Raw genomic sequence first — 12,858 nt, 5'->3', positions numbered from 1 at the left:
CTCAATTTACGGGTTTTGGGGGATGCAATTCAGCACCCCCATTTAATCAGAAAGAAGAGGTGAAATTAAGAAATGCAAGCCGTGCACCATGAGGGCAACCCGCCCACAGGTGAGGTGCCAGGGAGCCCTTGCACGTGCATCCCCCCCCCCCCCCCCATTTCCCGATCCTGTAAACATCACCATTTTGTGATGGAGAGAAGCTCACAAGAGCTGCACCGGCCAAAGCAAGAAACGCGAGGGATGCGTCTCTGTCACCCGCGGGACAGTCTTGGAGAAGCAAGTGTGTTCTTCGCTTATGCGTTCAGTGCTCATCCTCCGCGGGAGGATGGATTCCTCAGACGCCACCGTCAGCACCTGCTCAGGTGGGAAGGGAAATAGGCGGAAACACAGCCCAGACGAGGGGAACCGTGCGTTCTCCAGTGATGCCGAACGCCTGTTTATGTCACACAGAAAGCAGGTTTTGCACCTGCCCAGGAACATCCCCCTGTTTCACGGGCTGGCGATGCCCTAGCGCACGTTGGCCTGGGGCTCGGGGGCTCACACCGTCCTGTGTGAAGCATCACTCTGGCGTGTGTGTTTTACTGCTGGTCCCGGCCGGTGGGCAAGTGGGCGGAGCTGGGGGCAAACACTACCTCCAGGCAGACGTGAATCAGCACTATTAGGGAAAATGAGCTTTGTGCAACTGATTATGAACCGTGCGGGGCTGGGCAGGGGGTGCGGGTGGTGGCGTCCACAGTGCAGGACAAGCCTGGCTCCTGGGTTAGGAGAGGCCCCCCTCCTTGGAACATGAATGCCAAAGAGGGCATGGGCTTCCTGCACATGAGTGCTGGGTCTGCACACACGCGCACACACACACACATGCTCACATCCCTGCACAGAGGCACGGTCAAGCGCTCGCCGCGTGGTCAATATCAATAGCTTCCAGAGGCAGGAGGAAGACCCCAGCTCAGCCCTGCTCCCACCGGCTCCTCCACAGTAAAGCCCGTGTCCAGTTCTCAAACCCCATTCGGCCCCATTTGCAGGCGTGCATGGTGCCAGGCACCCCCGCACGATGAGTTGTGTGCTTTCAGTGACATGCGTTAAAAAAGAAAAAAAAAAAGGAGAGGAAGAGAGAGAATAGGACGGTAGTTACAGAGGGAAGAACAGATTTCATTCAGGGACGTTGCAACAGAGGAAAGGAGACCCCGGTGGAGAGCTGGCTCGGCTCTGAATACACTGTGAGAAAGTGGGGTTTACAGCCAAGGAGCAGGTGCATTCATGGATGGACAATTACCAGTGAGCAGATCTGCAGTTGATCAGGTATCCAGGTGACCAGGTATCCAGGTGAACAGATATTGAGGGTGGTGGAAGATGAGGAACCCAATCAGACATCCAGGTGACCAGATATCCAGGTGAGCAGATATTGAGGGTGACCAGATATAGGGGATGGTAGGCAGTGAGGAAACCTATCACATCTGTAGGTGAGCACATCTCCAGGTGGCCAGGTAGCCACGTGAGCAGATAACCAGGTGAGCAAGTACCCATGGGAACAGATATCCAGGTGACCAAGTATCCAGGTGAGCAGATAGCCAAGTGACCCAGTATCCATGTGAGCAGATATTCAGGTGACCAAGTTCCAGGTGAGCAGATCACCAGGTGACCAAGTATCCAGGTGAGCATTGACATGACCAGAAATCCATGTAAGCAGATATCCAGGAGACTGGGTATGCAGGTGACCAGGTATCCAGGTGACCAGTTATTGAGGGTGGTGGGAGATGAGGAACCCAATCAGACATCCAGGTGACCAGATCTCCAGGTGGCCAGGCATCCAGGTGGCCAGGCCACCTGGTCCATTGACCAGATATTGAGAGTCAAGGGTTCCCATGAAATGGAGTGAGTTGCATTTTTGGTAAAACTGGGTGATGCAGAGATGAACCCAGAAGCCCAAGAGTCAGGCCTAGTTGAGAAGGAGCTCAGCAGAGGCTGGTGGAGTCTGGTGGGGGAGACAATCTGTAGAGTGCTAGCCCCATCTTTGTCAATGCCCTGCATGGGTTTCCTGTGGCCACAGTAACAAACTACCCCAAACAGGTGACTCAGACAGTGGCTACAACAGAGGCCGGGAGCTGAGAAAGGGTCCTCCCCGGAAGCCAACGCCATCAGTGTCTGTTGTCCCAGCCCCGGTTTGTGGGCATTTGGCAGTCCCCCCAGAGACAGACAGTTGTATGGACAAAGCTGAGTCTGTGTTTGGGGTCACCAGGCCACACTCAGGATTGGCCCCGGGGGCCGGATGTTAATTCTCATAGTGCTGACTTCTCCCAGGGACATCTGTCTAGTGTCAGGAGTGCCCTGCAGGTGCACACCGCCCCAGGGGACCCCGTGTCCTGCCCTTTGGTGGGTTCTGGTTTGGGGGGACATGGCCGTTCTCTGCCAGGAGGTGTACATGGGGGCCCTGGAGCCTGGGGTCGGGGGCTCTTCAATGTGAGTGTTTGAGCTTCAACCACATGCCACTCAACTAACTGCACAGGTGATCCCAGGGACAGACCCTGGGCTCCCTCCCTTCACGGCTAGCCTCCCTGCCCCACAGAACGCCTCCCCAAACCCAGGATCTATGAACCATCACTGGGTTCCGAGGACATGCATTCGGAAACGGGACCCCCCCACACACACCCCCCACCCTGTAACGCGCACACCAAGCCCTCGGGTTTGCACACATCATGCATTCTTCTTCAGCCTTGGCGAGTCTCCGGGCACATAGCTGGGGGCTGGCCTGACACTGGGTCTTGCGTGCATCCTGAGAACCTGTAGGACAAACAGGCGGATGTTCAACAGAATCGTCGTGAGTCATAGATGCTATCTGTGCCCTGTGTTGGCATCCCGTTTCCCACCACGGCCCCGTCACCCCCACCGCAAGCTGTCCCCACCTCCACACCCTGCTTATCGTGATCAATGGCACAGATTACAGTTAAGAACTGAGGATGGTTCCCCAGCTGCTAACAAACCCAAGTCCCCCATCTCCCCGGCGACCACCCTAAAAAGGAGAGGGGACGTTGCCACGTGCAAAGCCCTTTCCACTTGGGCCGAGGGACACCTGTATTCAGCCTAAGACAAGTGTAGCTACCGCACACCCGCAGGAGCGAATCCTTTGCTACCATTCGCGATATACAATCTATGGCAGAAAATCTGCATGCAGACCTACGCATCCAGGCTCATAAAAGAAAATATTTGCACTTTGTTGCAAGGATGTTGCTGAGTTAATCAAAAACCCGACCCTCTTGGTGCTAGGAAGCATGTGGAGCTCACTGCATGGACGCGTTGTAGCAACATTCATACGCATCAAGCGCTTTGTATCCTATGCATGATATTATGTATCACGCACAGGCTACAATATGCGCACAAGACGTTTTCCTGCAACATAGTCTCTATAGCAGCTCGGAGTCCGTGCAAAATCATCCCAAGTCGACCAGAATTTTCCAGAAACAGAGAGCTCCATTTTCTTTCTTTCTTTTCTTTTCTTTTCTTTTTTTTTTTAAACTCCATTTTTTAAAGGAGTTTAGAATGATCGACGCAGATCCTCCTGGAAGAACGTGGAATTGCAACGCCTCAAAAACCCCATAAAAAACGCTCACTTCTCCTTAGATGCGATGGCATCAAGTGGGAGCTGTCACGCTGCGGTCTGCGTGGGAGCCCCCGGAAGGCTTGTGGCCATCCCACCAGGGCTTCTGATTGTGCAGGTGCCTCTGCAGGTGTGTCCCAGGCAGGTCCAGCCCCGCTCCGCACCTCAGGTGAGGTCTTGGATTTGGACGAGAGAACGTCGGTTCACTTTGGATGATGGCGCTCCAGCAGCCCGGGGTGTAAAACCCGGGGTGTAAAACCCGCGCTTTGCTGACCATCATGGAGAAAACCCACAAGGTGATGCTGTCTTGTGAAATAATAAGAAAACAGCGTACCATCCGACAATGCGCCCGCTCAGTGTTTATCTGAAGGAAACAAAATCCCTAATTCAAGACGACACCTGCACCTGCACGTTCACAGCTCCCGGATTCACAGCAGCCAAGACATGGAAGCAACCTAAGTGCATGGATGGGTAGATGGTTTTGATGCTTCTGGCGCCTTCTGCCCCCATTTTCAATCCAGTGCACACCCCAGAAGGATGGAGAAATGCAGGAATGTGGGCTTCATCACCTCATAGCCGGGTGGGAAACCCGCAAAAGTCTCTGTGGTCAACTCCCCCAACAATGACCCTGGTCACCAGTGTCCACTCCCAACCCCAACGACACAAATCCCCACACTCACACGAGGAAACTGCAAAGCAACCCCTACATCCACTTTTCTACTGGGATGGCTCATACCCTTCACGAGTATGTCCACCACCCAGTGACCCCAAACATACCTCCTAAAAACCCTACTGATGAGAGACTCTAGGCACACACCTCAGAGCTTCAGAAAGACACGTGAGTTAACTGTTGCAATCAAATATTGGAAGAAGTTCACTGCTTATCAGCTGAGCAGGTATGTATAGGGTTTGTACTCAATGTGAGGGTGTAGTGAGTGGGATGGTGTCCCCCCAAATTCACGTCTACCCGAGAACAGGACCTTATATGGAAATGGGGACTTTGCAGATATGATGAAGTGAAGGCTGTGAGATAAGCTTGTCTTGGATGAGGTGGCCCTACATCCAATGATGGGGGTCCTCGTAAGAGACAGAAGAGGAGCCGCAGACGCAGAGGAGGAGCCCCGTGAAGATGAAGGAGGAGACAGGAGGGACGCAGCCACCAGCCGGGGGATGCCTGCGGCCCCAGATGCTGGAAGAGGCAGGAGGGACCCTCCCCGGAGCCTCTGGATCTCAGGGGTCCTGCCCCCCTCCATCCCCAGAGTTCAGACATCTGGTCTCCAGGGCAGGATACATATCTGTGGTTTGGGGGCCCCCTGGTTTATATTGTTTTTCTATGGTCGCCCTTGGGTGACTCACACACTGATAACATCCCAACCCCAGTCAAGTCCTCTGGGTTCATGCCCCCGTCCATCTTTCCATCTGCCCAAGTCTGTCCCGGAGGGTGAGAAATATGACTCTCATGATCCCCATTAAACCCGTTCTTCCGCCCGAGCCCAGAATGCACAGGACGTGGTTTCAGGACACACACACCGAGCTTGAATGATCCTCGTTCAGCGTTTCTGTATGTTCAGCATTTAGCCTTAAAAACATCTGCTCAGAAATCCCTGCAGACAAGGTGGCCCTCGTTTTAATGAAAGGCTCCGTCCCGTATCCCCCGTGAGAGCAAGGCTGACAGATGCTTTCGGTGGGCGCTCAGGTTACACAGGAGAAGCAATTAGGATGCTAACAGGAAAAAAAAGAAGAAGAAAAAAGTCGAGACATTTGCCAGGCATCGCCAGATGCCTCCTCTGGTTATTTTGGAAAAATACGTCGTAAAAACGTCCGTTGCGTGAGCATCGCAGCTCACTACATTTTCACCATTTTTTTCAATTAAGAAAAATCCCTGACGATGAATCTTTGAAGGCGACACGTTGCATCTCTGCATGCCTGCCAAGAAAACATGAATTTAAGAGGTGCCGAGCTCCGCGGCTTGGGACCCTCCAAGTCTTAAGTCAAAAATCGCTTTTTACGAAGTTCTTCCAACGTCTTATGTCAAAAGCAAGTGAAACGCGCACAGACACTCCAATCATTCACGTCCTAAGAACCCAGACCTGCGAGCGCCTGCTCTTGCAAATAGTTAAATTTTATAACGCGCAGGCCAGCGATTTCCTATTTTGCCTCTTTTTCCCTCTCGGCTCAGCGTTGGCCACGCCAGGGTTGATGAGATCAAGACATCCGTAAAGACGGCATTTCCAATTTTCCTCTGGCTTCCTGCCCGGATCTCACATCTGGGTGGTCACCGGCCTGTCACGCTGGAAATCCCGGGATTCAGGGAAACGCGTGGTAGCAAAACGTTGAGGACTTTAAAAAAAAATTTTTTTTTAACGTTGGCATCATTTGCATTAACGTTTGCATCTTTCGCGCATGCCTTTGCATCCGATACCCCTTGGAGGGAAAGGCTCGTAAATATATCGTAGGACGACCACACGTGTCACGTGGAGGCAGCCCCGTGATCGCCCATGGCTGAGAAACTCTGGCCGGCCACAGACTTCTCTGGATTCCTTCAAACATAAAAACTGGATGGCGTTGACTGATGACCTACACTGACAACCGTGCACTCGCTCGGGTGTAAAAGAATATTTTTTAACAAACTCACTCAGCTTCTCTAGAGGGCTGTCTGGGATCCGAATTCCCCAAATCTGCCGAGGCGATGACTCGGACCTGGATTCCTTTCTGTTACGGATCGCACTATATCCCGCGCGCCGTCAATAGACCGTCTTATTCTTTCATACACATCCTCTTCCCTGCAAGTTATAAGAATTCTCTATTTATACGTAGGTGCTTACTCCAGGACACGGCGGTGTATGTAAATGCCGAGTTAGAGGTTGTATTAGTCAGCTCTGCTGTGTAACAAAACAAACCTGGCAGCCTCACACAGCATCCACGTTGTAGCCAGCTTTGTAGCTAACGTTTCTCTTTTTTTCATTGCTTTTTTATTTTTTTATTTGTTTCATAAATTTATTTTTTATTGGTGTTCAATTTGCCGACATATAGAATAACACCCAGTGCTCATCCCGTCAAGTGCCCCCCTCCGTGCCTGTCACCCAGTCACCCCCCCCCCCGCCCTCCTCCCCTTCCACCGCCCCTAGTTCGTTTCCCAGAGTTAGGAGTCTCTCATGGTCTGTCTCCCTTTCTGATATTTCCCACTCATTTTTTCTCCTTTCCCCTTTATTCCCTTTCACTATCCTTCATATTCCCCAAATGAATGAGACCATATAATGTTTGTCCTTCTCTGATTTATTTATCTCACTCTGTAGCTAACATTTCGTGGCACCAGCTCGACGCTGCCACATGGGGTTTTCAGCTCAGAGTCTGTTCCTACACCTGGAATCAAGGTGTCGGCACAGATATGTGGCTTCCTGGAGGCTCCAGGTAAGAATCCACTTTGGAGGGGGGCACCTGGGTGGCTCTGTGGTTGAGCGTCTGCCTTCGGCTCAAGGTGTGATCCCAGGGCCCTGGGATCGAGTCCAGCACTGGGCTTCCCACAGGGAGCCTGCTTCTCCCTCTGCCTGTGTTTGTTGTGAATAAATAAATAAAATCTTAAAAAAACTAATTCACTTCATTCTCATGGTTTTTTCTGGCTCACTTTCAAGGGCTCATGTGATTGATCATATTGGGTAAATAAATCTCCCCGTCTTCTATGCAGTTGAGTAGGAGCCTTAATGATATCTTCAGTCTACCTGACGAGCATTGCGATATATGCATGGGGGTGGCAGCAGCGTGAGACAGTCCTAGGGGCCCAGGTCATGCTCATCACAAAGATTTAACCTAATTTGCTTTTTTTTAATTTTTAAATCTTAATTTTTTTTAATGGATAGCTGGTTCTACACCATCTACCCAAGCATCCATCCTTCCTGCCACCCTGTTGCATGGTGATGCTGTCTCTGTCACCAACAGAGTTGCCAATTACATACAGATATGTGTCTGTTCTTTTTTTTTTAAATATTTTATTTATTTATTTGAGAGCAACAGCATGAGGATGAGGAGCAGCACAGAGAGAGGGAGAAGCAGACTCTCTGCTGAGCATGGAACCCAATGCAGGACTCGATCTCAAGACCCCGAGATCATGACCTGAGCCAAAGGCAGGTGCTTCACTCACAGAACCACCCAGGTGCCCTGACATGTGTCTGTTGTGTTACCCTATCGATTCTCGGTCCAATCCTTCACGCTTAAAATAACTTTTTTTTTCAAGTTTATTTATTTATTTTTTTTGTAAGTAATCTCTACACCCAACATGGGGCTTGAACTCATGACCCTGAGATCAAGAGCCGCACGCTCCACTAACAGAGCCCACCAGGCGCCCCTCACTTGAGCTTTATATATTGATATTCAGTAAGGCAAATGCAACCCCTCTTTTTTTTTTTTTCTTTTCCTTCTTCAAAAATCTCTGCATCCTTTTTCCTTTTATCCTGAGTTCAATGTCATCTCTCCAAGTCCTGAGAGACTCTGTTTGGCTTTGCCTAGAGATTCATTCAGTGAATCCATCAGCCTCTCTGCCCATCCACACAGCTGACCTTCCTGTTTTCTGTTTTTGTTTTTTTTTTGTAGAGGTTCTTTTGTGTTCTTCTCTAAAAACGTCTATTTTTTCCCAGTAAACGATTCGCTTGCCATTTGTGAAACCTCTTTGGGGTCCTCACTGCCAGTTGTACCAGGTCAGAGAGGCTCTCTCAGCATCCAGCCAACAATTGTCTCCCTGGAGGAACCGTGCTAGACCCTAGGCCCACCTGGACCACAGGGCCTGGATGCTGTGATTGGCCGGCACAGGTCACAAGGACAGCCCTGCATCCCAGGGGATGCTCTGTGGATGCAGGAGCTCCCTGACAGGTGCAACAGGGTGCAACAGGGATGCCTACACTACAGATGTCCTCTGGACTGATCGCTGTGTCTCTATGGGGGAGGCTCAGAGTTTCCCCACTGATGGGGCTATGGGACCCAGAGGAAGTAATTTCTATAGACATCACATACCTTAGTCCTCTTCTCCAAAGGGCAAATCAGCCTCTTAGCAGTCCCGCATTTCAGAGCCAATCCAGCTCCATTTTACCCACAAGATCCTGTTTTGTGTGACATCTACTAAAGTGAAGGAAATCTCCTTTCCTTGGTACATATTTGGGGATCTCTTTCCACCCCATCCCCTAAATATTGGGCCCTAAATTGATTTGCAATGTGTATTCTAGGAACGGTTGCTTCAAGGGGACCCTGGGTGGGCTCATCAGTAAAACATGCAGTTCTTGATCTCGGGGTCATGAGTTTGAGCACTACATCGGGCATAGAGCTTCCATCCGTCCATCCATCCATCCATCCATCCATCCATCCATCAATACAGTTGTCTCAATACATATGTGTATTAATATTCTTTATGTCAGACTATTTATTTATTTATTTATTTATTTATTTATTTATTTATTTTTATTTACTCATGAGAGACCCAGAGAGAGAGGCAGAGACACAGGCAGAAGCAGAAGCAGGGATTAGTCTCAATATGGGACTCGATCTCAGGTCCCCGAGGTCACCCCCTGAGCCGAAGGCAGATGCTCAACCACTGAGCCACCCAGGTGCCCCTCTCCAAAGTGGATTCTTACCTGGAGCCTCCGGGAAGCCACATATCTGTGCCGGCGTCCCAAGGTAATATAATTTGGGGGGCGGCGGGCTGAAGGGAATCTGAGAACATGGGGCATCTATACCGTCCTAGCAGGTGTCGGGCGGGGTGTGGGAGGGGAGTCAGGATCTTACAGGAACACAGGTGAGTTTTGGGAGCCATCGATGGGTTTTCTGAGGATAAACAGCACATCAGAAAGTTTGCAGTGATGTTGTTCTGCACAGATATGCATGGTCTCTGCGGCCCTGGTCTCCTCAGGGCCGTCCTCTGCCCTGGAGGAGGGGTTTGGGTGGGTTTGACTGCTTTCTGCCTTTGGGGAGGAGAGGTGTCCTCAGGAGGAGTTTATGGAGCTTCGTGTTAGAGAAGGGAAGCTCGGGACAGGGTTCATGCTTTCTCTGTGGATTCTCAAAAGGCTTCAGCTCCAGGTAATGCAGACCCCCTGCGGGTCTCCAGGCCGCACAGAAACACAGGAAGGGGGGACAAACATCAAGCTGTGAAATGAGTTCTGGGTGCATCTGGGGAAGCCTCTTTGGGGTTTCTTTTGAAAAGCAACAAGCACCAAAAAGAATTTGTGCGGAATGCAGTTTTCTGGTCTGCGTCTGCAGGAAGGCAGGGTCGGGTGACCCTTGGCGCCAGAGGAGGGGGAGGGGTGGCCCGGCTTCCTGTCTGGCCTCCGGTGGAGGGGGACGGGGGCTTCGGTGAGCGCCAGCCTGAGGCCTGGAGGGCACACGGGGACCTAGGAACACACCCCAGAGGAGCTCATTTCTCCCAAGGGCGCTCGGGACGGCCGTACCCAGACTACAACAGAGCATCCCCCCAAATCAGGACCCGTAATTCCGCCCAAAACAAATGGTCTGATACCACTAAAATATATGTGTGGGACAGTTATGCTAAAACGGTGCAAAAAAATAAAATAAAATAAAATAAAATAAAATAAAATAAAATAAAATAAAAAAAATAAAACGGTGCCGAATCATCCCCCAAATAAAAACGAATTCTGTTAATAACAAAATGATTGGATAACGTAAAAAAATATATTTTTATTATATATATATAAAAAATATATAAATATGAATATATAATATTTTTGGCCAGGTGCTGAAACTATGCTGAATCATTCCCTACAGAAAAAAAAAAAGATAAAATATCAAAGTCATCAGATAACATTAAAAAATATATATGGCAAAGGATAAAATTAAAAAAAAATATATATATGGTACAGTTATGCTAAAACTATGCCAAATCATCCCGCAAATAAATAAAAACATAATTCTGCAAATAACAACATAATCAGATAGCATTTAAAAAATACATATAAAAAATAAAATAAATAAAAAATACATATATATATGTGACAGGTGATAAAACTATGCCAGATCCTCCCCTAAATAAAAAGCCATCATTCTGCCAATAACAAAATGATCAGAAAACATCAAAAATATATATACGCGTGCACACACACACACATATATATATGAATGACAGATACTAAAACTATGTGAAATCATCCCCCACATAAAGAAACATTTCTGCCCCATATAAAACAATCGGGTTAGATTTTTTAAAAAACCCCACAAAGGATTCTTTGGCGCTGCTGTTCACTGTGGAAGCAACAACTACTTTACAAAATTTGGGGCAGAAACATCACAAATGGTTTGGGACTGATTCCTGCAGGAGCAGGAGTTCTTGCCCTACTTCCCAGCAGTGCCTGCAGCCCCTCCTGTGAAGCTGAAGTCGGGGGGCGGGGAGGTGGGTGGGGTGGGATCAAACCTTCCTTGGATTTAGGATATTTGACATTCCCCAGGTAAGAAGATCTCCCTTGTCCCAGGCAGTGAGCACACCGTGCCCTACGGGTTTCCCGGGTTTCTGTAAGGGGGTGGCTCAGCCTCCACTGCCAGCGCTTGCCATCCTACAATCCTCCGGGAGACCCCACATCGGTGTGGGGTGGGAGGCAGGGATGCACGGTGCTTTCTCCAATGGCCACCTGTCAATCCCCTTGTCACCCCTGCACCCTTCCGGTCAAAATATGCATGATGCAGGTGACCACCCAGATGCTGTCCACTCTTGGGGGTTCTGGGGCCTCATCCTGGACCTTGGCCTGATTGTCACCATGATGGTGGTGGCGGTGACGTTGGCCTCACTGTGGCATCTCCCTGAAGCATCCTATTCTCAGGTTTCTCTTGCTTCCCCTGCATTTCCCACAGCGGGACGTTCTTCTCGGCCCTTTACATTCCCAGCTTGTCAAAAGGGCATTAAGACCCAATCCTGAGCATCTGAATTCACCTGTTGTCAGCAGATCAGAGGCTCCATCAGGGTGTTGAGGTTTTCCCCCTGGAAAGTCCTTCCCATCTTCCCTTGTAGGGTTTTTCCTAAGTCCTTAATTTTATGCTATCCTGAATGGGATCGTTTCTGGGACGTTCCACCTCTACTTTTTTTCTTCTTTTCTTTCCTTTTTTCTTTTTCTTTTCTCTTCTTTTTCAGAACAAGTACAAAGAATCCCTATTTTGTACATCAGTCCTTCAGCTCTTGCATGATTCACTCAATCACTCGTCAATGTATTTAGATTAGATGTACTTTAGATTATTTCGGGATTTTCTACGTAAGCAATCATTTATCCCCTCACAATCACTATTCCACTTCTTGTATTCTAGCACTCGCAACTTTGTGTTTCTTGTCTTGTTTGCTTTTCTGATATTGGCAACTTCAACCCTCTTTCTTTTTTGGTCTCCCTCCACCCCCACCCCGTTTCCTTTTTTCCCCCGTTTGTTTTGTTTCGTCTCCAATGCTCTCAGCAGGGATTTGTCATTGTTCTCAGTTTTCTGGAAAAAACAAACTTCAGTTTCAGTTGTGTTTCTTGTCTTTGCTATTTTCCGGAACCCACAGCTTTTGAGAGATAACCATCCTCGGCGTTTAATTTAAAAACAGTTAAAAAAAAAAAAACAACACACCACATTTTTTTTTCCATTGCAATTTCTTTAGGCTCCAAAATTAAATGTGTGTATTCAAATGTCCACACACATGGAAGTTCTTGGTTTTCTGTTTCTTAGTGATTTCTGGGATCCCTTGATGGCTTTCAGAGAAGATGCCTTATTCAGGCTTATTGAGATTCATTGGATAAGTCTGTCTGTGGTTGTTGGGGAGGAAAGAATTTTCCTTCTATCCTACTTGGTTCCATCACTGGATCCCTGCAACGAGGAGGCCCATGCAGGTTGATGGGGAAAAAGGTGAAACACATTTGTCCGTGGTCACTTTTACAACAAGGGGAAAACATGGTACCTAAAAAAGCAGAGAAATCTGAGAATTTAAACAGGCTCTTATTAGGGGACAGGGAAGGTGTGTGGGCTTTTTGGGGGAGAACAGGTGGTTTTGGGGACAATGACTTGTCCACACAGGAGGTATTATAGTTTGTAGACAGAGTCTGTGTGGCTGTGGGGTCCATGTCTGTGTCCTCTGCCGTGACCGGAGTCCACCTTTCTGGGTGAAGACACCCCACGAGGGCATTGGTGACCATTTGAGTTCCTTTTGGGGGAACAGGAGGCAGGTAGGTTCACAGAGCAATCCTCTCATGCACCTGCTGGTTTCAAATGCCTGCAGCTCCCAATAATCAATACACCAAATGTGCCCATTCTGG

Source organism: Canis lupus, chromosome Y (assembly GCF_048164855.1).
Source record: "Canis lupus baileyi chromosome Y, mCanLup2.hap1, whole genome shotgun sequence".
Lineage (NCBI taxonomy): Eukaryota > Metazoa > Chordata > Mammalia > Carnivora > Canidae > Canis > Canis lupus.
Note: the sequence above shows the minus strand (reverse complement) of the source record.